This window comes from Prionailurus viverrinus, chromosome B1, assembly GCF_022837055.1.
Source record: "Prionailurus viverrinus isolate Anna chromosome B1, UM_Priviv_1.0, whole genome shotgun sequence".
NCBI classification, from domain to species: Eukaryota; Metazoa; Chordata; class Mammalia; order Carnivora; family Felidae; genus Prionailurus; species Prionailurus viverrinus.
This window is the reverse complement of record NC_062564.1, coordinates 16,972,404-16,993,881: the sequence shown is the minus strand read 5'-3', so window position 1 is coordinate 16,993,881 and position 21,478 is coordinate 16,972,404. Positions and strand designations below refer to the sequence as shown.

Here is a 21,478-nt window from a genome sequence, read left to right as displayed (position 1 = left end):
TCCTCAAGAAACTGAAGGTCTAGGATCTTACCATCTCTATTTTTCTTAGAACAAGGTTGACATTAACCTATATGCCCTTTTATGTAAACGGGGGGGGCGGGGGGGGGGAGAAAACACAACTTTTTGTGACTTAGCCAGACCGGTAAACATTGCCCCCAACTCCGTGCAGACATGGCCTCACTCCAAGGCAAGTGGACCATGAGCTAGATTTCACTTCCAACTTGTCCCTTGACTGGGTGCCCTTGTGATTACAAAAGCCAACCAGCCTTTCGGGAAAAACTTGATAGTTCTGTATTAACGCTGGAACGTATTAAATTCTGTTGAGTCACTAAACACATGAATGAACAGAAGAAATGATCGAAACCCACAGACAATAGCTCATTTTAGCATGGCACCATTGTCTGCCTAACGTGTGGCGAGTTTTAAAACATTAAAGTTAATGAAAAACAACAACAAAGGAAGAAATCTCTAAACTTTAAATAAGGTACTAAACCTGACTGGTGTAGGAGAGTTAATCATTAAAATGCCCTTTCAATGAACCTCTTAAAACATTTACTTCCCTCTTAGTCAAAGCAACTTCCTAACATTTAACAGTAAACAACTTTCATTCTTTTATAGAAATAATAGTTTCCCATACAAATAACTCATATTCTATATCATCTGAAGATATGGCAGTGATTTGGGGGGAACAAGTCAACTTTCAGTCTTTTTAACAGGGATACCACAGTAAGACTCATTTAAAAAAAAAAGTTTGCTGTGTCATCAATTAAAATGGTGCCTAATTTACAGCATTTATATTACTGAATGTAAATGGAGTTTAAAAAAATATCAATACAGATTGGGGCACCCGGGTGGTTCAGTCAGTTAAGCGTCCGATTTCAGCTCAGGTCGGTTTGTGAGTTTGAGCCCCGCATAGGACTCTGTGCTGACAGCTTAGAGCCTGGAGCCTGCTTCGGATTCCGTGTCTCCCTCTCTCTCTGCAAACCACCCCCTCCCCCCCAGCTCATGCTGTTTGTCTCTCTCTCTCTCATAAATAAACATTAAAATAATTAAAAATATTAATACAGAGAATAAATTCCGCCCTTAGTTATATACCTGCAGTACTCTACAACAAAGGGAATTTGAAAAACAAGTTAATTAGTACAAACAGGTTAGTAAGAACCTCTGCCTTCCATACATACATCTTGTATGAGAGAAGAATAGAATCATGTATTTTTCCCCCTCCTTACTGCTTATGTGTCTTAGGTACAATCAGGTGATTCGGAGAATAAAGGTGCTAAGAGATAAGAATACCGGACAAGCTTTTACGGTAATAAACAGCTTTACCTCTGGCCTTATTCAGTCGTGTTTCAAAACCATCAATTACTTATCAATTTCATTCGCCTCCGTAACTCCTTAGAGAAACATAAAAACACTTATGATGGAAAGGAGACAATCAACCAAACGTTACATCAGAGAGTACTGCTTCGAGCATTAAGAAAGAAACGCTAGCCTACGAGTTCATCTGCTTCTTACTGAGAAATAACTGGAAACCTCAGGGTGGTGAATTAAATGAAACGTGCTCCTTCATAATATCTATAAAAGAAGAACACAGATCCATTAGAATCCTGCTCTGCCCCTGACAGGCTCTGTGTTCCCAGCAAGTTGCCCCTAACCCTGGACCCACCTGCAACACAGTGCAAATACTGTCAACGGTTTCAATACGGTTGCTGTGAGATCTCGGTTAAATCAAGTGTGTGCAGTGCCCACGTCATCAGTGCTGGCTCTATCGGGTGGTTCCTGCTCACTGCTACCACGGCTATCACACGTTCCTCTCTGAAAACACCGAGCTGTTTCTTTGCACCTCCCGCAGCATTTTGTATCGTACAGATCTCTCCCCATCCTTCAGCTTTTTATTTAGATCATCCTGACACTTTATTGTTTTCGTATCAAACGCATGCCTCTCACACAGAGATGCTCTATGTTTGCCGAAAGAATCAACACGCAAAGATTAAATTAGCGACTCAAACAACGAACACGGTTTTACTCTAAAAGTACATGCTTACTACAAAGGACTGCATTGCGACCAGACACAAACATACTCTTCAAACTCAAGACGTTTCTTGAGGATGTGTCATCCTTCGTGAAGAAAGAAAATTCACAGCTCTGGGAATAGCTGATGGCCACAGAAGTGACTTTTACAACGAATTGGTTGCATAAAATGGTTTCTTGCTGTCAGCGCTGGAAGACTGAATTCACTAATCGGAGGTATGCCTGTTTGTTTTGTCCCCAATGAACAATACCTTCTTCCTCCAGAAAGTTCACCCTTTTTCAAGGGCCAGGGGAGGAGGGGGTCTTTCCAATCCAAGATAATGCTTTACAAAATGAAAGCACTGATGATTCTCTTCTCTTAGCACCGTATCCTTTCCCCAGAAGGCATTCCTACTGACTTCAAAGTGTAGCTGACAGATCTTCAAGATGCGGGGACTAGGTGTGTGCAGCAGGTTGGGGCTGGGGGTAGAGGACTACTATAAGATGCCCTCACCCACCATCTAGGTCTGCACTAGTTCTAAAAAAAATTTTTTTTTTTTCCTCTGAGCTTCCTTTCCTTCAAAAGCCTCTGTATGTCTGTGGAACTTCTTGAACTTCAGAGTTCAGTGTAATAACAGATACGTTTGACCACAGAGTTCAGAAATTCTGAAGAGGAAGTTGAACCTATTAATGCAACGAATACCCAAAGTCACCAAAAACCTAGGGATGGAGCTGCCCCCTGGACCCAGGCCATCTGACCTGCGTGTGTGTCTCCGGGGACCCCAAACTACCGACGTGGTTCAGTAAAACCAGAATCGATACAACTTGCCTTTTGTTTTTTCTTTTTATGTCTTGTTTTCAATCTCTGGTTTCTCTCCTCTAACCAACCATTATACATAATACTGAACATCTTTAATTCCCTGTAAACTATCAATTCCCTTGTAAACTCTGCAGTCTAAAAAAGGGTACAGGGCACCTGGGTTAAGCATATGACTTTGGCTCAGGTCAGGAGCTCACAGTTCATGAGTTTGAGCCCTGCTCTGGGTGAGCACAAGCCCCACTTCAGGTAAGCCCTGCTTTTATCTCTCTCTCTCTGTTCCTTGCTCAGTTGTGCCCTTTCCCTCTCTCTCAAAAATAAAAAAAATAAAAATAAACAAGTGTACAGGATTTACGGGATGTGTCCTATAAGTACCTTAAAACTTGAAAATGGTGGAATGTCTATCAAGCTTTATTAAATACACAGACACATAACAGTTTATTACATAATACATAGACACATAACAGTTTTACACAAGTTTCTGTCTATACTGCTTAGATTTTAGAGATGTTAAAAAAAAACTGTTAATGGGTATATTTAAGGCTGTTCACTTGGAAAGAGGGAGTGGGTTTTAGGGCCGACTGAAGTGCACCCACTGAACTAGATAGCCCTAATTTGTCAGTGCATCAAATTTAAGGCTGAGTCCAAATCTCCATGAGTCACTCTTCCAGTGGACGAGGTAATGACTCTATTACTTAATTTTACTTTTTAAAACTCACCTCTTGATGGCCCACAAATCTCTGCCTCTTTGCCTTAATAGAAATTCAATATTAAACAGTGATCAGAGCTTTCAAAAATTTGCATGCCTGCTGAAAAGGACGGTCTGAAATGAGCACTGTATTCTGAGTGGGTCGAAATGCAAGATGGTTTTCTGGATGGACTGTCTCTCACGAAGAGGCTCTTGCCCTAAAACACCCAACGCCGCCCCGACTTCATACAAGCACAGCCTGGACGCAACCACAGCTGGCGGGGCCGATGGGGAGAATCTGTCATCTCAGACGCGACGCATGCTTCTCAGTGCAAGAGAGCAACTTCGCCTGGGAAAGCTGGATGATGTCAGCACTAGAGATTTCATGAATGGGTGCAGGGATATAGACCCGATGGATCCCAGCTTTGCAGCCAGGAAAAAAAAGCAGGCACATGGCACGGAGATGTGACACGATCAAAAGTTCATCATCCCACCTCCCTTCCCAGATCAACACTTACCCAATCACAATCAGCCCCAGGCCTCGGCTGGCGTCCCCGGGGCCCGGCCCCGCGCCCCAAGGCCTGGGCGCCTCCGGGCGCTGACATCCCGCGCGGGCCCCCCGCAGGCGGCGGGCGGCCGTGCGCCCCCGCGCCCCCGGGGCCTCGACTCCCCGCCCGCCCAGCCCTGCGCCCCCAGACCGCTAGCCCCGCACACGCAGCCGCTTCGCAGCCGGGAACCGCGAGCCTCGAGCGGCGCGGCCAGGGGCGCTCCCGGCCGGGTCTGCGCGGCCCATGGGCGCGGCTGCTCGCGGGGCGCCCCGCACCGCTTCCCGTCCCGATGCTACGGCCCCGCACGGGCCAGATTCCGGCGCGGCGGGGCGACGCCTCCCGTCCCCTCCGCGCACGCCCTTCCCTCCTCCTCCCCGGCCGCCGCGCCCTTCGCCGAGGGCGGTCTGGGCCAGGCGGCGGGTCTCGGGCGCTCCGGGTTTCCAAGCCTGGCCCGCGCTCCCCGCCCCCACACGCTGCCTCCCTGCCCTGCGTCCGCGGCCCGCGTTCCCAGGAACCTGACCTTGGAAAAGTCCTGCTGCCAGAGGCCCGATTTCATACTCCAGTGACCTGAGCTTGGGCCGCAAGCCACTCGGCCTCTTGGCCCTCGCCTCGCCGCCCTCCCTGCGCCTCCAGTGCGCACGGTCGGGCTCCCTCTCCGCCCCACCCCGCGCGCCCGGGGGCCTGTCCCGGCGGGGGGAGGGGGAGCAGGAAGGGGGTCTGTCCGGACAGGTGTTTGCTATACTTAATTCTTTCAAGTAGGATTTTAATTAACAGGAGAAAGACCGAGAACTTTAATTGACAGGAGAAAGATTTCACCTATCCCCGTCCTCCCATCAAAGGATTCCCAGGTGGGAGGTAGGTGGAAGGGAGGTTAAAAAATATGGAAGCCTCAGACCTGGTGAATGCAAGATGCTAAACCGATTAACAGGAACTCCAGGCCTAGTTGTGCACCAAAGATTTGTCTCTATTCATGTCCCGTCTCTCCAGCTTCATTCAAATGGATGCTTTATCTCATCCCACCCAGTAACTTTTCTACAAGCCAGCGAGCATGCCTGTGTTTAGGTTTTTTAATATGCGCTTGTGTCAATCTTGAAGTCATACAATTATACCAGGACCCCTGTGTGGGGACCTAGCAAAATATCCAAGCCACCATATTCATACATTGAGAGAAACAGGAGTGATTTCGCTTAAATAATGTACATTTTCAAAGCAACGTGGGAAAGGGTGGGCCCTTTATACATACGTGTATATATGTGGGGTGTGTGTGTGTGTGTGCGTGTGTGTGTATCAGGAAAACTGATGGTGTCTGAAGTAAACACACACCTGCTACCACTAGTGATGTGTAAAGGGAGGCATGACAGGGAAACAAAAGAAAGAAGAATATTATGATCCAAAGATAGGCCATCTTGTTTACTTTTTTAACACCCATGCTTGGTAGATACCATTATCCAATTTCACTGAGGAAAATACCGAAGGCAGAAAAACCAGAAGCAAAATGTTCCAGGTCACTCCACGAGGCTGTGGTGTGTGTGTGTGTGTGTGTGTGTGTGTGTCCCAGCTATGGATTATTGCACAACAAACCACCCCAAATTTAGTGGATTAACACGGGAGTCATTCTGTGCTGCTCACAAACCACAGAATTCACAAATTTGGGCAAGACTTGCCTGGGTGATTATTCTGCTTTGGCTGGCGTTGTGGCTCGCTGGCATTATTCAGCCGGTATACCATTATTCAGCGGTATCCAGCGGGCCTCTGGACTGGTCTGGAGGGTCCAAGAAAGCTTCACCCGCATGGTATCTAGCACTTTGGGGTGGGGGAATGGCTGGAAGGCTGGGCACAGCTGGGCCCTTCTCTCATTGCGGTCTCAAGACCTCCCCCGGGAACCTCTCCAGCAGGGCAATCAGAATTCCCACATGGCAGCTCGGGGCTCTGAGAAACCAAGGCTGAAGCTGTCAGCTCTGTGAAAGTCCGGCTTGGAACGGGCATAGCGTCACTCCCATTGTACTCCATTGTCAAAGTGGTCACGGATTCAAAGCGTTGGGAAAGAGAACCCATCCCTCTATGGGAAGTGCGTCAAAGAATCTGCACTTTTACTCTGCCACTAGCCACTTCCGTCCAGATGTTATTTACACGCCTCCCTGACATGCACAACATACTCAAGCCTCTCAAAATTCCCTAAATCTGATCATTTCAGTCATATTCAAGTGAGGAGGAGGAGGCTCCTCGGGGGCATTTCCTCTGCATCTGAAGACCTGTGAACTAAAGAGACAAGCCAGCGCCCTCTGCCCCACAAACAATGGGGAGACGGAGACTGGAGAACCACAGCGGACACTCGTGTCGCAAAGGAGCGGCAGTGGGAGACACAGCAGCCTCTGGCCCGCGGCTATCTGAATCCAAGCAGGCTCATGTTTCCAAATCCTTGATCCGGACCCGCTTCTGCTCCCTGGCTCCCTCCCAGCTCTTCGCTCTGCCTTCTGGGCTTCTGGTTCCACCCTCTGAGTTGTCCTCATGAGGAAGAAATGGCCCAGGGCAGCCTGCTTCCTTCCAGAGAAGCTTCACGGGGGAGGAACCAAAGTCAGAGTTGCTTCTGGTCCAAGCTGATAGTGCTTCTAACACTCCACCAATATAATTCTCTTATATAAATTCTGTCCTGTCCTTTCAAGTTCATTCAAGTTCCCTCCACTAGCCATAAGGCACTCTGACCCTTCTTTCTGGGACAGGTCATTGGGGCACCTTTGAGGCTGCTATGGGACAATGCTCTTAAGCCCCTAAATCTTCCCGAGGCTTTAGTTAGCCGAACCTGTGGTCCCCCTCTACCACCGCCCGGGAGCTGATCTGTGCGTGGAGGTCATTTCTTAATTCTGTTCAGAGACTCTGATGTTGAAACAACCCACTCTTCAAACCCAACAAGTCCTGACTCTCACATTTCATACGAATTCTGCTCAATAACTGAACAGCTCCTTCTTTAGTTCATCTCTCTCTTCTCTCAAATTTCCAAACCCAAAGCACTACTGATTTAGAGACAGAAGTCCTAAAATCTTCCCGCTGGACTGGTCTAGAAAGCAGTATGCCCCAGCAGAAATCTAATGGCAGCGACACACATAATTTTAAATTTTCTAGTATCTGCATTAATAAAGTTAAAAGGAACAGTTGAAATTGTTTTTAATAATATATTTTATTTAATCCACTATATCTAAAATCAACTATATCTCAACATGTAATCAATATAAAAATTATTGAGATATCTTAAATCCTTTTTTTTTCCGGTGCTGTCTTTGAAATCCAATGTGTACTTCCCACTTAGCTCACATCTCAGAACTAGTAATGTTTCAAGGGCTCATTCACTACATGTGGCTTGTGGCTTCTGTACTGGACAGTGGTCTAGACTATAAAATCCTTTGACTTTTGTTGTTGTTGTTTTGAGAGAGAGAGAGAGAGAGCAGGGGAAGGTCAGAGGGCAAGGGAGAGGGAGAATCCCAAGCCGGCTCACGCTCAGCGCAGAGCCCGATAGGGAGCCCTCTGTGGAGACTGACGCAGGGCTCGATCCCACAACCCTATGGTCAGGACCTGAGGACAAATCAAGAGTCACACGTTCAACTGACTGAGCCACCCAGGCGCCCCTAAAATCCCTTGACTTTTATTTTTAATATGGCTTAAACATTTTAAGACTTCATCATTCTTAGCCAAGCCTAAAGTTGTGCATTATTTATATCTACAAGATATATATACATATGCATACGTATATATGAGAATATGTATATATTCTCTTATAAATATGCACATTTCTGAAGTATTAGTCGTAAACTTCATCAATATGTAGTTAAACGCTTAACTGCGTTATCACAACCAAAGCTACTGATCCTGTCAGTTTATTCTTAAAGGCACATTGAAATTTCTATAAGCAGACAAAAATTCATTTCAAATAAAAAGGATTAAAAATGTTCCACGTTTGAATATGATTTATAAAAGAAAAACATTTTCCTCAATGTTATTTGTACTTAGAGCATATCATTTTTCATCCTTCACTGGTTACTTAAACTGGATTTGGGAACCAAAAGTAAATACCTATTTCCGCATTCTTGATGGAGTGTTTTACATTCTAAGGGGGGAGGGGGCTTGAGGTCAATAATCACAGTAATTAAATAGAAGACCTCAATTCCTAAAATAAGGATATTAGGATCTGCCTTAACCTATTTTGGAGAATTCATTTGGATGAAATGAAATTGTGCATGTGACCATCCTCTGAAAAATCCATTAGAAATGTAAAGATCTATCACTAGTCACAAGCAACATTTCAGTTGTCAAAAACCGACCTGATTTCAAATACTGGCTCTGCCTTGCTCTAGCCAGGCAATCCCGAATTGGTAATAATTCCGTGAGCATAAATTGTCGAAAGCAAATCTAATATTATTCTCTTCCTTGTAGAGTCCTATGAATTAGAGATGATTTTTAAAAAGTGCACGTAGATGCCTAATACATTGTAACTTACATTACTCCGCCTTTCAGCTCTTGAAACATTAATTACATTGAGAGTTTAAAAAGAAAATTGAGGGGCGCCTGGGTGGCTCAGTTGGTTAAGCATCTGACTTTGGCTCAGGTCATGATCTCATGGCTGGTGAGTTTGAGCCCCGCATCAGGCTCTGGGCTGACAGCTCAGAGCCTGGAGCTTGCTTCAGATTCTGGGTCTCCCTCTCTCTCTCTGCCCCTCCCCACTCGTGTTCTGTTTCTCTCTTTCTCTCAAAAATAAATATTAAAAATAATTTTTAATTAAAAAAGAAAAAGAAGATTGAATAGAGAGCTCACTTGTGTCCATATTATTCTTACGCAGTTATAATATGCAAATGTTGCATATAGCCTTTTATATTTATCCAATTCAGGCAGTCTTTCCTTTGCACCTTTGTATCACGTAAACTGAAACTGTATGCATCAAAACCATGTCCTTGCTTTGCAAATGTACACACACACACACACACACACGCGCGTATTTTCTATCTCCACCCTGGAGCTGTTCACCATTGAGCACACCCACCCAGCACCTAGATCTTGGTTTCTAGTACAATCCTAATAGGAGGAACTAAGTTTCCGTGGAGAAATATATGATTCCAGGGCTGGGGCAGGGAAAATATAAGATCCTGGAGCATGTACAGTGCCAGAAAATAAGGATGTACTCAAAAAAACTACAAAAGAGTGGGGGCATGTCAGGGGCCAGCCTGAAAGAGCCCTGAATGGCGAAAGCTGAAACAATTTGAGTACCAAAATAAATCATGTGGTATTGAGTTACAATCCAAGGAACAAAATAAATATCTATGAGTACATAGTGATATAAATAAATGAATAAATAAATAAATAAATAAATAAAGGGGGAGGAGGAAAGTGGTGAATCTCGTACAGAAAAATTATAAATGAATCAGGTCACTGCTTATCTTTTCAGGAAACAGAGCTTAGTATCTCCGACCCTCAACCTTGAGTGTGGGCTTGATTCCAAAGAGTACAGTATGAAAGGGAGGCGGGTAACTTTACAGGGGAAAAACCTGACCAGCACTCTGTCAGCCAGATGATCAAGGTCAGCATCATTAGTGATGAGTCACGATGGAAGCAGACACCCTTAACAAGATATGAGGAGAATGCCGCTTCATCTCTGTGGTCTTCCTCCCTGAAACCCATAATCCCAGTCTAATCATAGGACAAATTCTAATTGAGAGACACTCTACCAAATATGTGACCTGTGCTTTTCAAATTGTCAACGTCATCAAAACAAGGCAAGTCTGAGAAACTGTCTCAAACCAGAGAATACTAAGGAGTCGTGATGGTTAAATGCGATATGGCATCCTGGATAGGACCTTGGAACAGAAGAAGGACAGTGCGGAAAACCTGGTTGTAACAGCTAATCTTAAATCAGTGGATTCTGAATAAAGCAGATTACCCTCCATAATGTGGGTGGGCCTCATCCAATCAGTTGCAGCCCTTGAAAGAACAAAGACTGACTTCTCCCAAGCAGGAACGAATGCTGCAAACAGACTGCCTTTGGACTCAAACTGTAACTCTTCCCTGGGTCTCCAGCCTGCCCACCTACCCCGCAGAGATTAGATTTACCAAGACTCCATTATCATGTGGGCCAATTCCTTAATGTAAATCTCACTCTCTCTCTAGCTCTTTATCTGTCTATCCATAAATATATACCTTCTTATATAAATCTACGAATATAGATGCAGGTGTAGACATATAGAGATACATCCTAATGATTCAGTTTCTCTGGGGAACCCTGGACGAATACACTGGTGATGGAATGAAGATGGAATGAAATGTGAAATTTTAGTTAATAATATTACATCAATGCCAGTTCGTTATCTGTGACAAACGTACCATCTCATATAAGATGTTAATAATAGGGAGCAACTTTTCTGTACATTTAAAACTGTTCTAAAGTAAAGTCAATTTAAAAATGCTTTCATTAAACTCTTCGCCGCATTTAAATATATTGTCCAAGTTAATAACACCTTCCTAGAAGACCAATAAAACAATATCATATTTTATTACTATAATGTGAAGAATATAATAATTTTATAATGTTCTAGGTAAACTGTGAAGTCCACAGCTTATATGAAATTATAGAAAAATGTAGAATTAATATATTATTTAACAGGAAAACAAAAAAAATTTTACTAGGTGGGAAAATTTATAGGGACATTATTTTTAAAGAATTATAACGGGGTGCCTGGGTGGCTCAGTCAGTTAAGCGGCCGACTTCGGCTCAGGTCATGATCTCACGGTCCGTGAGTTCAAGCCCCGCGTCGGGCTCTGTGCTGACAGCTCGGAGCCTGGAGCCTGTTTCAGATTCTGTGTCTCCCTCTCTCTGACCCTCCCCCGTTCATGCTCTGTCTCTCTCTGTCTCAAAAATAAATAAATGTTAAAAAAAATTTTTTTTAAATAAATAAAAAAATAAAGAATTATAACAAAATACAGGGAGTTATATCTGATTTTATAATGACAGATACTAATAAATAATAACAGAAATGTGCTTTATATAATTCTTTTCTAAGAGCAGTCTATGTAAAGCAAACTATAAGTGCATTATTTGACTCCTTTTGCAATCAAAATGTTTGCATGCAATCCCGCCAGAGAGCCACTAGATGTCAATCTTTCCCATCTGTTAAAACTGAAAAACGTGCCCATTTTTTGCAAGACTTAGGATTTAGTGAATTTTCTTTCCAGATGTGGAATCCTGTTTAGATCAGAAACCACTATTGCAGTGAACAATATCCAGTATGCACAGCTGACAGAAAGTGGCAAGATACTAACATCCCCTGTGGCTGGAATGCTAACCCTTTGGCAGGCAAACAGGCTCAGGGACCTTACTTCTGAACCTAACAACCACCCTGATGCTCGCTGCCTTTCAGTACAGAAAAGAAAATCGAGGGTGAGCAACGTAAGTAAATTCCTGAGGGTAAGCAGTTTTATCCAGATCGGTCCAGTCTGAGTTTAAAAGTTTGCCCTTTCTAAGATTCATCTCTGATCTAACTTGCAGATCTCTGTTGAAGTCCCTTCTCTGATAAAGATGTTCTATGGACATCACTTGTGGATATACCAAATACGTTCTGTAATAATACTCACTAACGTTTCTCGAATACTAACCACGTTCCAGTCCCTCCTTTAATGGACTTGATACAAGTGAGTTGAACATTTAAGTTTCACAATAATTCTTTGAAAGGGGGATAGTATTAGTATCATTATGCAGAGTAGTAAACTGAGGCACAGAGAAGTCGATGACATGACAGAGCCAACATTCTAACTTCAGCTACTGGAGATAAAGCTTATTCAACACCATGCTCAGTCTTTTATGCAGGGCAGACACCTCAGAAGCCCTCTACAACATATCCGGAGAAGTTCGAGCTCACTAGATTTAACAAAGAATACAGAAAAGTTTTTACATGTAGAAGAATGTTGTATCTGAAAAGGGTAACGGAGGAAAATTATTAGACTTTTAATATGAAGGGTGTAAAAAACTTAGAAAGCCCTAAGTAATCTATGAGGTTAACAGCTTATATAAAATTACAGAGAGATACAGAATTTGTATTTTATTTTAAAAAAACCCACCTAAATTGGGAATTTAGAAATCCAGTGATTTCTAAATTAGTGCTGAAAATTATTAAGGACAATAATTATTAAGTAAGACCATACGAAATTGCCAATAGTGTACTGTTTTGAACCAGAAAAACAGAAATTGTATGTGTCAACCCAATACACTGGATGAATGGATTCAATAACATTTTTTTTTTTTAAGTAGGCTTCATGCATGGAGCCCAACGTAGGGCTTGAACTCATGACCCTGAAACCAAGATCTGGGCTGAGATCAAGGTCTCAACAGACTGAGACACCCAGGTGCCCCAAAACATTCTTTAATATCCAGTATTTTTTCTTACTTTTAAGCATTAACTTTACCATGCTATTATAGTAGAAAGTGAAAGAAAACAATTTGAAAATGTTTTTATGAATACTTTTATAAAGAATTCATCAGACTTTCAAAGTAAAAACAACCACCTAAGCACATTCTAGGAAGAGTTGAATTGCCCCCACTATAGCATCAATATAGTCAAATTTTCCCCCCAAAAGTGTATTTTCATGTTTAATCTCACCTATTCTTTCAATTAGTAGAGCAGAAAGTAAAGATTTGGTAATAATTGCTAGATCACTACTTATAAGGTTTCATTTGATGTTTCATTTGATGTCATCGAAATCTTAAGATACAGTTGATCCTTGTTATTTGCGGATCCCATATTTGTGAATTCACCTACTTGCTAAAATTTATTTATAATTCCAAAATCAACACTCCGGGTGCTTTCATGCTTATTCATGGACACGTGTAGCGGGGCAAAAAGCTTGAGTTGCCTGAATTGCGTGTTCTCCCCCGAGGTGGAGCAAGACAGCACTCTGCCTTCTTAGTTTTGCTCTAACACTACCAACAAGTGCCCTTTTTGTAGTCTGTTTAGTGCCATGATGGTTTGCATTCTTGTGTTTTTAGTTGGTGATTTTGCTGTTGAAATTTGTGGTGCTTAGATGGAAATGATAGCATTGAAGGCGTATATTAGAAGAGAAGACCTAAAATCAATCATCTAACTTTCCACCTTAGGAAACTAGAAAAGGAAGAGCAAATGAAATCCAAAGTAAGCAGAAGAGAAGAAATAATAAAATTAGGGAAAATCGAAAACAAGAAATTAAATAGAGAAAATCAATGAAACCAAAAGACGGTTCTTTGTAAAGCGTAAGAAAAACCAATAAGCCTCTAGCCAAAAAGAGAGAGATTGAGAGGGGGCACAATTTACTGAAATCAGAAACAAGGGGTGCTTGCCCGGATTAGTCGGTGGAGCATGCAACTCTTGATCTCAGGGTTGTGAGTTTGAGCTCTGTGTTGGGTGTAGAGATTAATTAAAAGTAAAATCTTAAAAAAAAAAAGAAATGAAAGAGGGAACATCACTACAAATCCCATGGACATTGAAAGTATAATAAAGGAATACTCCAAATAACTCAGTGAGCACAAATTTGATAACCTAGATGAAACGGACCAATTCCTTGAAAGACATAATCTGCCCAAAACTCACACAAAAAGAAATAGACAATCTGAATAGGCCACCTAAATGTATTAAAGAAATTAAATCAATAATTAATACAACAGAAAGCACCAGGCCCAAATGGGTTCACCGGTGAATTCTATCAAACATTTAAGGAAGAAATTATACCAATTCTCCTAATCTCTTTCAGAGGATAAAAACAGAGGGAATACTTCCTAACTCATTCTATGTGGCCAGCATCACTATAATACCAAAACCAGACAGAGACATTTGTAAGATAACTACAGATATCTTACATGATATCTGTAGGGTACATTTAATTTGGTAAGAAATTAATACATTATGCAGAGTAGTACATCTCTGCATATACATCTCCCATGAAGATAAATGCAAAAAATCCTCAACAAAATATTAGTAAATTGAATCCAACAATTATAAAGAGAGTTATACAGCATCACCAAATAGGATTTATCCTGGGTATGTAAGGCTGACTTAACACTACCTAATCAATTAATGTAGTCAATTATATCAACAGGCTAAAGAAAAATTACATGATTATATCAATAGATGTATAAAATGCATTTGACAAAATCCAACATCCATTCATGCAAAAACAAAAAAAAATAAAACCTCTCAGTAAAGTAGGAATAAAGGGGAATTTTTAAAACTTGATAAAGAGCATCTACAAAAAGTCTACGGCTAACATCTTAATGATGAGAAACTAGAAGCTTTCCCACTAAGGTCAGGAGTATGTCAGGATGTCCTCTCTCACCACTCACTTTTCAACATTCTACTGGAAGTCTTACCAAATTCAATAAGACACAAAAATGAAAGAAAAGGTATACTGATTTAAAAGAAAGAAAATTACCTTTGTTCACAGATGACCTAATTGTCGATGTAGAAAATACAAAGAATCAACCAAAAAACTCCTGAAACTAATAAGTGATTATAGCAAAGTTGTAGGATTCAAGATTATATAAAAAAAAGTGAATTGCTTTCCTTATATAGGCAATAAACAAGTTGAATTTAAAAATAGCAATTCAATACTATTTACATTTGCCCACCCCCAAATTAATTATTTAGATACATATCTAACAAAATGTGTACAGAATCTATATAAGGAAAACTACAGAACTCTGATGAAAGAACTCAAGGCAGAACTAAATAAATGGAGAGATAGTCCATGTTCATGGATAGAAAGACTCAATATTGTCCGGTATTAGTTCTTTCCAAACTGATCTATAGATTTAATGCGATCTCAATCAAAATCTCAGCAAACTATTTTGTGGCTATCAACAAACAGATATCTAGAACTGATTCTAAAGTTTATATGGAGAGACAGAAGACTCAGAATTACCAACACAATATTGAGGGAGAGGAACTAAGAGAAATGACTCTACCTGACTTTAAGACCTACTTATAAAGCTACCATAATCAAGGCTGGTATTGGTAGAAAAGTACACAATAGACCAATGGAACAGAATAGAAAGCCGTAGAGATATACGTACATAAATATATTCAGCTGACCTTGGACAAAGGAGTGAATGCAATACAATGGAACAGAGAAAATCTCTTTAACAAATGGTGTTAAAACAACTGGATATCCACATGCAAAAAAATCAACCTAGATACAGACGTAACACCCTCTCCAAAAGTTATCTTGAAATGGATCATAAACCTAAATGTAAAATTTAAAAAACTATAAAACTTCTAGAAGATAACATAGGAGAAAATCTTGATGACCTAGATCATCAAGACAATGACTTTTTATCTATTTATTTTTAATTTTTTTAGCCTTTTAATTTTATTATTTATTTTTGAGGGAGAGAGACAGAATGTGAGCAGGGGAGGGGCAGAGAGAGAGGAAGACACAGAATCTGAAGCAGGCTCCAGGCTCTGAGTTGTCAGCACAGAGCCCAACGTGGGGCTCACAGACCACAAGATCGTGATCTGAGCCGAAGGTGGACGCTTAACTGACTGAGCCACCCAGGCGTCCCAAGACAATGACTTTTTAGATACAACACCAAAGGCATGCCCCATGAAAGAAAGAATTGACAAGTGAGCCTTCATTAAAATAAACTAAAAAAATTCTACTACGCGAAGGATAATGTCATGAGAATGAAAAGACAAGCCTGGGAAACAAGACAGGGAGAAAATATTTGCAAAAGGCACGTTGGCTAAAGAACTGTTATCCAAAATATACAAAGAACTCTTAAAGACCAACAGTAAGAAAACAAACAACCCGGTTTAAAAATAAGCCAAAGACCTTAACGGACACCCCACCGAAGAAGATGGATCGACAGCAAAGAAGCAAATGAAAAGATGCTCCAGACCATACGCAGCAGAGAAGTGCAAATTAAAACAACAATGAGATGCCACTATACCCCTGTTACAATGGCCAAAATGCAGAACACTGACAACACCAGATGATGGGAAGGTGGTAGGGCATGGAGAACTCTTCCATTGCTGGTGGGAATGCAAAGTGGCACATCCATTTTAGAAGACAGTTTGGTGGTTTCTTACCAAATTAAATGTACCCTTACACTACAACCCCGCAATCACACTTCTTGGTATTTACCCAAAAGAGTAAACACTTATGTCTACACAAAACTTGCACGTAGATGTTTATAGCAGCTTTATTTATACTTGCCCCAACTAGGAAGCAACCAAGATATCCTTCAGTAGGTGAGTGGATAAATAAACTGTGGTACATCCAGACAGTGAAATCTTATTCAGCTCTAAAAGGAAATGAGCTATCAAGCCATGAAAATAGAGGAAACTTAAGTATGTGTTACTAAGTGGAAGAAGGCAATCTGAACGGGTTACGGACTGTCTGATTCCAACTAGAAGACATTCTGAAAATGGCAAAATACGGAGAGAGTAAAAAGATCAGTGTGTGCCAAGGGAAAGGGAGGGATGAATAGGGCACAGAGAATTCTTTAGGGCAGTGAAAATACTGTGTGAGACCACAATGGTAGATACATGTCATACATTTGTCCAAATGCATACGATGTATAAGGCCAAGGCTGAACCCTAATGGAAACCATGATTTTGGGATGCTAATGATCTGTCAATGTAGGTTTCTCATTTTTTTGAAATGTTTCTTTATTTATTTTTGAGAGAGAGAGAGAGAGAGAGAGAGAGCACAAGCAGGGATGAAGCAGAGAGAGAGGGAGAGAATCCAAAGCACGCTCCAGGCTCCCAGCTCTCGGCACAGAGCCCGATGAGGGGCTTGAACTTATGAAGCATGAGATCATGACCTGAGCCGAAGTCTGAAGCTTAACTGACCGAACCACCCAGGCACCCCTGTTGGTTTATCATTTATAACAAATATCTGACTCTCGTGGGAGATGTTGATAATAGGGAAAGTAATGCCTGTGTTGGACAGGGGGGTACAATCTTTATGAAGTATCTTTGTGAAAAATCTTTTCCTTTCACTCACAACCTTTTGTTGTGAACCTCACACTGCTCAAAAATTAAAGTCTTTAAAAAATGTCAGCCTAAAATTTGCAAAATTAAAAAAAAACCCCATAATTTCTCACATTTTTATCTCTGAGGTGAGGATGTCTATCACCAATAGTATCTTACAATAGTGGCCAGGAGAGCATCAATGGGGAAGTACTTGTCATAAACCATAAAAAAGATTAGCTTCCCGCTCACACTCATTAGGATGACTATTATCCGAAAAACAAAACATAACCTGTGTTGGTGAGGATGTGGAGGAACTGGAACCTTTGCATTGTTCTTTTTTTTAAGATTAAAAAAATGTTTATTTATTTATATTGAGAGAGAGCACAGGCACACATGCACGCATGCATGAGTGGGGGAGGGGTAGAGAGAGAGGGAGAGAGAGAATCCCAAGCAAGATCTGCACCATCAGCGTGGGAGCCCTACGCGGGGCTCAATCACAAACTGTGAGATCATGACCTGAACCAAAACCAAGAGTCCGATGCTTAACCCGCTGAGCCACCCAGGTGCCCTGGAACCATTGCATTGCTGGTCGGAATGTGAAATGGTGCAGCTACTATGGAAAACAGTCTGGCGGTTCCTTACAAAATTAAACACAGAATTACTGTATGATACGGCAATTCCACTCCTCAGTAAGTACTCCCAAAGGACTGAAAGCAGGGACTTGAGCAGGTATTTGTGCACCATTGTTCATAACGGCATTATTTGCTCTAGCCAAAAGAAGGAAACAGCGTACATATTCATCAGCATGTGAACAGAGAAAGAGAGTGTGGTCTATACTTACAATTAAATATGATTCATCCTTAAAAAAGAGTGAGATCTTGACACATGTTACAACATGGATGCACCTTAAAGACGTGCTAAGTGAAATAAGCCAGACACAAGAGGACAAATATTATACGACTTCACTTACATGAGATTTCAACGGCATTTCATTTCAGAGACAGAAAGTACCATGGTGGTTGCCACGGGCTGAGGGGAACAGAGGAGTGGGGAGCTATTGTTTCATAGGTACAGAGTTTCTATTTGGGATGATGAGGAAGTTATGGAGAGGAATGATTGTGAATGCATTTAATGCCATTGAATTATCCACTTAAAAATGGTTAAAATGATACATCTTATGTTATATACGTTTTAGCACATTTAAAAAGAAAGCTCACCTTCCAATGGGCAGAATGAGTATTAGTGACTTGGAAAGGAATCTTTCCATACATAAATCTTTTCCACAACATAAAAGCACTTATCTAAACTTTAACCACCAAAGCCCTAGGAGGATATGGGAGTGGGGTCGAATCGGATTCACGTTTCTTAAGTAGGGTCAAGTGTAGGCTGGCTCTATGTTACTAACTGCAAAGCCAGCTGAAGAGCACAGCACCAATATCTTTTAATACTTTACTGGATTCATAGTAAAAATACTGTCTCATCTATGTTTTAATGGCATAGAAATAATTGTGTGTGGAAAAACCAAGGCCTTGACAATGATGAGTAGAAAATGAATTCAGAAGAGTCATCTTGGAATGTTAAGAACTTCTAGGAATTTATTTAGCCTGTATTTTCCTTCTTATACTGGGACCAAAGCAATTTATCACTTAAAAAAATCTGGTTAAATCTCAAAGAAGTACTACAATAAGAATAAAATTATAATTCTAACTGATGGGAAAGCATTGTATCATAGTTTAATCGGCAACATTTTTCTGTTTTAGAGGAATATAAAATAATAATGTGTCTAACAATCAATAACATTATAAATTAAATGAAGTTCAGTAATTCCTGATTTTGAAACAGGGTTTTTATCTATATTCAATGGCTTAATTTGCTGAAATGGACAACAGGCCTGTAAAGATTTGCCCTTCATTAAAAAGCAGCATGAACTGGAAGATGATATTGTACCAGGGTAATCTGTCAAATAATTCTCTGCTGTGGAAGTACAAAGTTTATCTGTGTTTCTAATTCTTAATTTCAAACTATTTAGGTTTTTGTCTTCCATCCTTTAACAGAGATGATAAAGCAAAACAGAAGCTAAACTCAACTCATAAAATCCAAAGGGCCTCCTGTCCAATGATTAATTGTAGTTACAGAGCCAGCTGGCCTGACAAAGCTCTCTTGGGGTGGTTAAAACCTTCCAGTTAGTGGCCTCTTTTGATGAACTTAAGTTCTCAATTTTATTGATTTTTTGGAAGCTCTTAATTTTAATTTAGTATGACTTACCAATCTTTTCTTCCTGGTTAGCACTTTTTTGGTCCTATCTCTTTGGTCCAAAGAGATCTTTGCCTACCGTAAGACATAAAGATCATCTCCTATGTTTTCTTCTAGAAGCTTCATTGTGTTTTCTTTCACATTGAGACCTACAATTCACTTAAAACTGATTTTTTCGCATGAGTTTCGCACAGGTGATCAAGTTTCTTTTGCTTCTTTAAGGATGAACAACTGATTTTGCACCATTTATTGAAAAGACGGTCTTTTCACCAACAAACATTCACAAACTTAGAAGACTGAATCTGGAATCTGGGTTCTCTATTATGTTCCACTGGCCTATTTGTCTGTCTTTGCATCAGTAATACACTTTATGTATTAATGTGGCTTTATAGTAAATTTGGTGTCCTTTAGAGTAATTATTGCTGGGGCACCTTGGTGGCTCAGTCGGTTAAGCATCTGACTTCGGCTTAGGTCATGATCTCATGGTTCGTGGGTTTGAGCCCTGCATGGGGCTCTGTACTGACAGCTCAGAGCCTGGAGCCTGCTTTGGATTCTGTGTCTCCCTCTCTCTCTGCCCCTCCCCACTTGCACTCTGTCTCTTTAAAAAAAAAAAAACTTTAAAAAAGTTTTTATAATAATTATTGTATATTATAAATATTGTATAGTAATTACCGTTATTTTTTCTGTATGTTTTCTATCAATTTCTGTGAAAGGTACATTAAAATTTTTCATTATGATTTTGGATTTGCTTATTTCTTCTTTTAGTCAATTGCTGCTATAACTATAGATAGGTTTTTGTTTTTGCAAACTCAAAATTTAGGCTCCCCCCTTTTTTTTTTGCTGTAAAATTCACTCTGCACTGTCTACAAGGTTATTTCTGAGTTGTAAAAATGATCTCTTCCCCATGAGCAATAATTCTTGTATTCTTCATTCAGTTCTCCATTCAGTTTTGCCTGCCACAGAGAGAGCATGAGAACACTTTCTTCTTGCTCTGGTAGGGAGAACTTAGCAGCAGATACTGTAGGTCTGTCAAAAATAGACACATCTTCATATATTTTTGAAATTATGTTATTGGTGCCTGTACATTTAGGATTTTCACATCTTCCGACAAAGCGGCCCTTTTCTATCTATAAAACGGCCCCTGTTACCTCCGCTAATGCTTCTTGTGTGTTTTTTTTTAAGTTTTTATCTATTTAAGAGAGACAGACATAACACATGAGTGGGAGAGGGGCATAGAGAGAGAGGAGGGAGAATCCCAAGCAGGTTCCATGCTGTCAGCGCATTTTATTTTCTTTTCTTTTTTCGAAAAAGTTTTCATAATGCTTCTTGTTTTAAACGTTACTTGGTCTCATATTATAAAAGCTACACCAGCTTTCTTTTGATTAGAGTTTATGTGTACCAACATTCCATCCACACATTTATCTCCGGTATTTCTGTATTCTAATATTTAAACTTGCTTCTTTGATCAACTAGAATATAAAGTTGTTGCTTACAGCTAAATCCAGATGGGATTAAATTTGCGTCTTGTGGCAGACTGGGGGGCCTGGCAATCTCAAATCACTAATCCAGTCAGTAATTAAGAAGATTTAAACCTGGGTTTCAGTCCTTGTGGGGCTGGTCTCTTTCCAGTTCAGCTGAACTCCTGAGGGGTTTGTATTTATTGCCCAGCTTTCCTCCTTGCACTCAGGTTAGTGTGCCATTGCTGGAAGTTGAGTTAAGGGAATTTTTGTAGCAAAGTCCTGTACAGTGTGTGCCACAAATCACCATTCATGTCCCAGGAGAGTCCTCAGTAAAATGTACATTGTCCCCTAATGCTTTACTGAGGAAGAATTTACAAATGCTTTATGGTGAAAACTGGAGTGCATCCTGCTTCATGGTCAACTTGAGGCAAAACCAAAGGTTTCCAGCGGGGACCCGTATATGGATTAGAAGTACATTTAGAGTACACACACACACACACACACACACGATGCTAAATCAAAGTATCGGTATTAAACAAATGAGCCGCTGAGTGCATTAAATAACAAAAATAAACATGTGCATCATAAACTGAATTTAATATAGACCTTGAATTCACAAAAGTTCAACACAGGCATATTTCCATTAAGGCATATCTCCAGGAAGCCCAGCTCAAGCCTTGGCTATAATCAACACAAATTTTCCTTCTTATAATGAGGACAATGTA

General features: G+C 40.8%; 1 protein-coding gene across 1 annotated transcript in view; it reads right to left on the bottom strand.

The window, feature by feature from the left end:
• Positions 1 to 21,478, bottom strand: part of FAM149A (family with sequence similarity 149 member A) — a 55,768-nt gene that overhangs the window by 21,960 nt on the left and 12,330 nt on the right.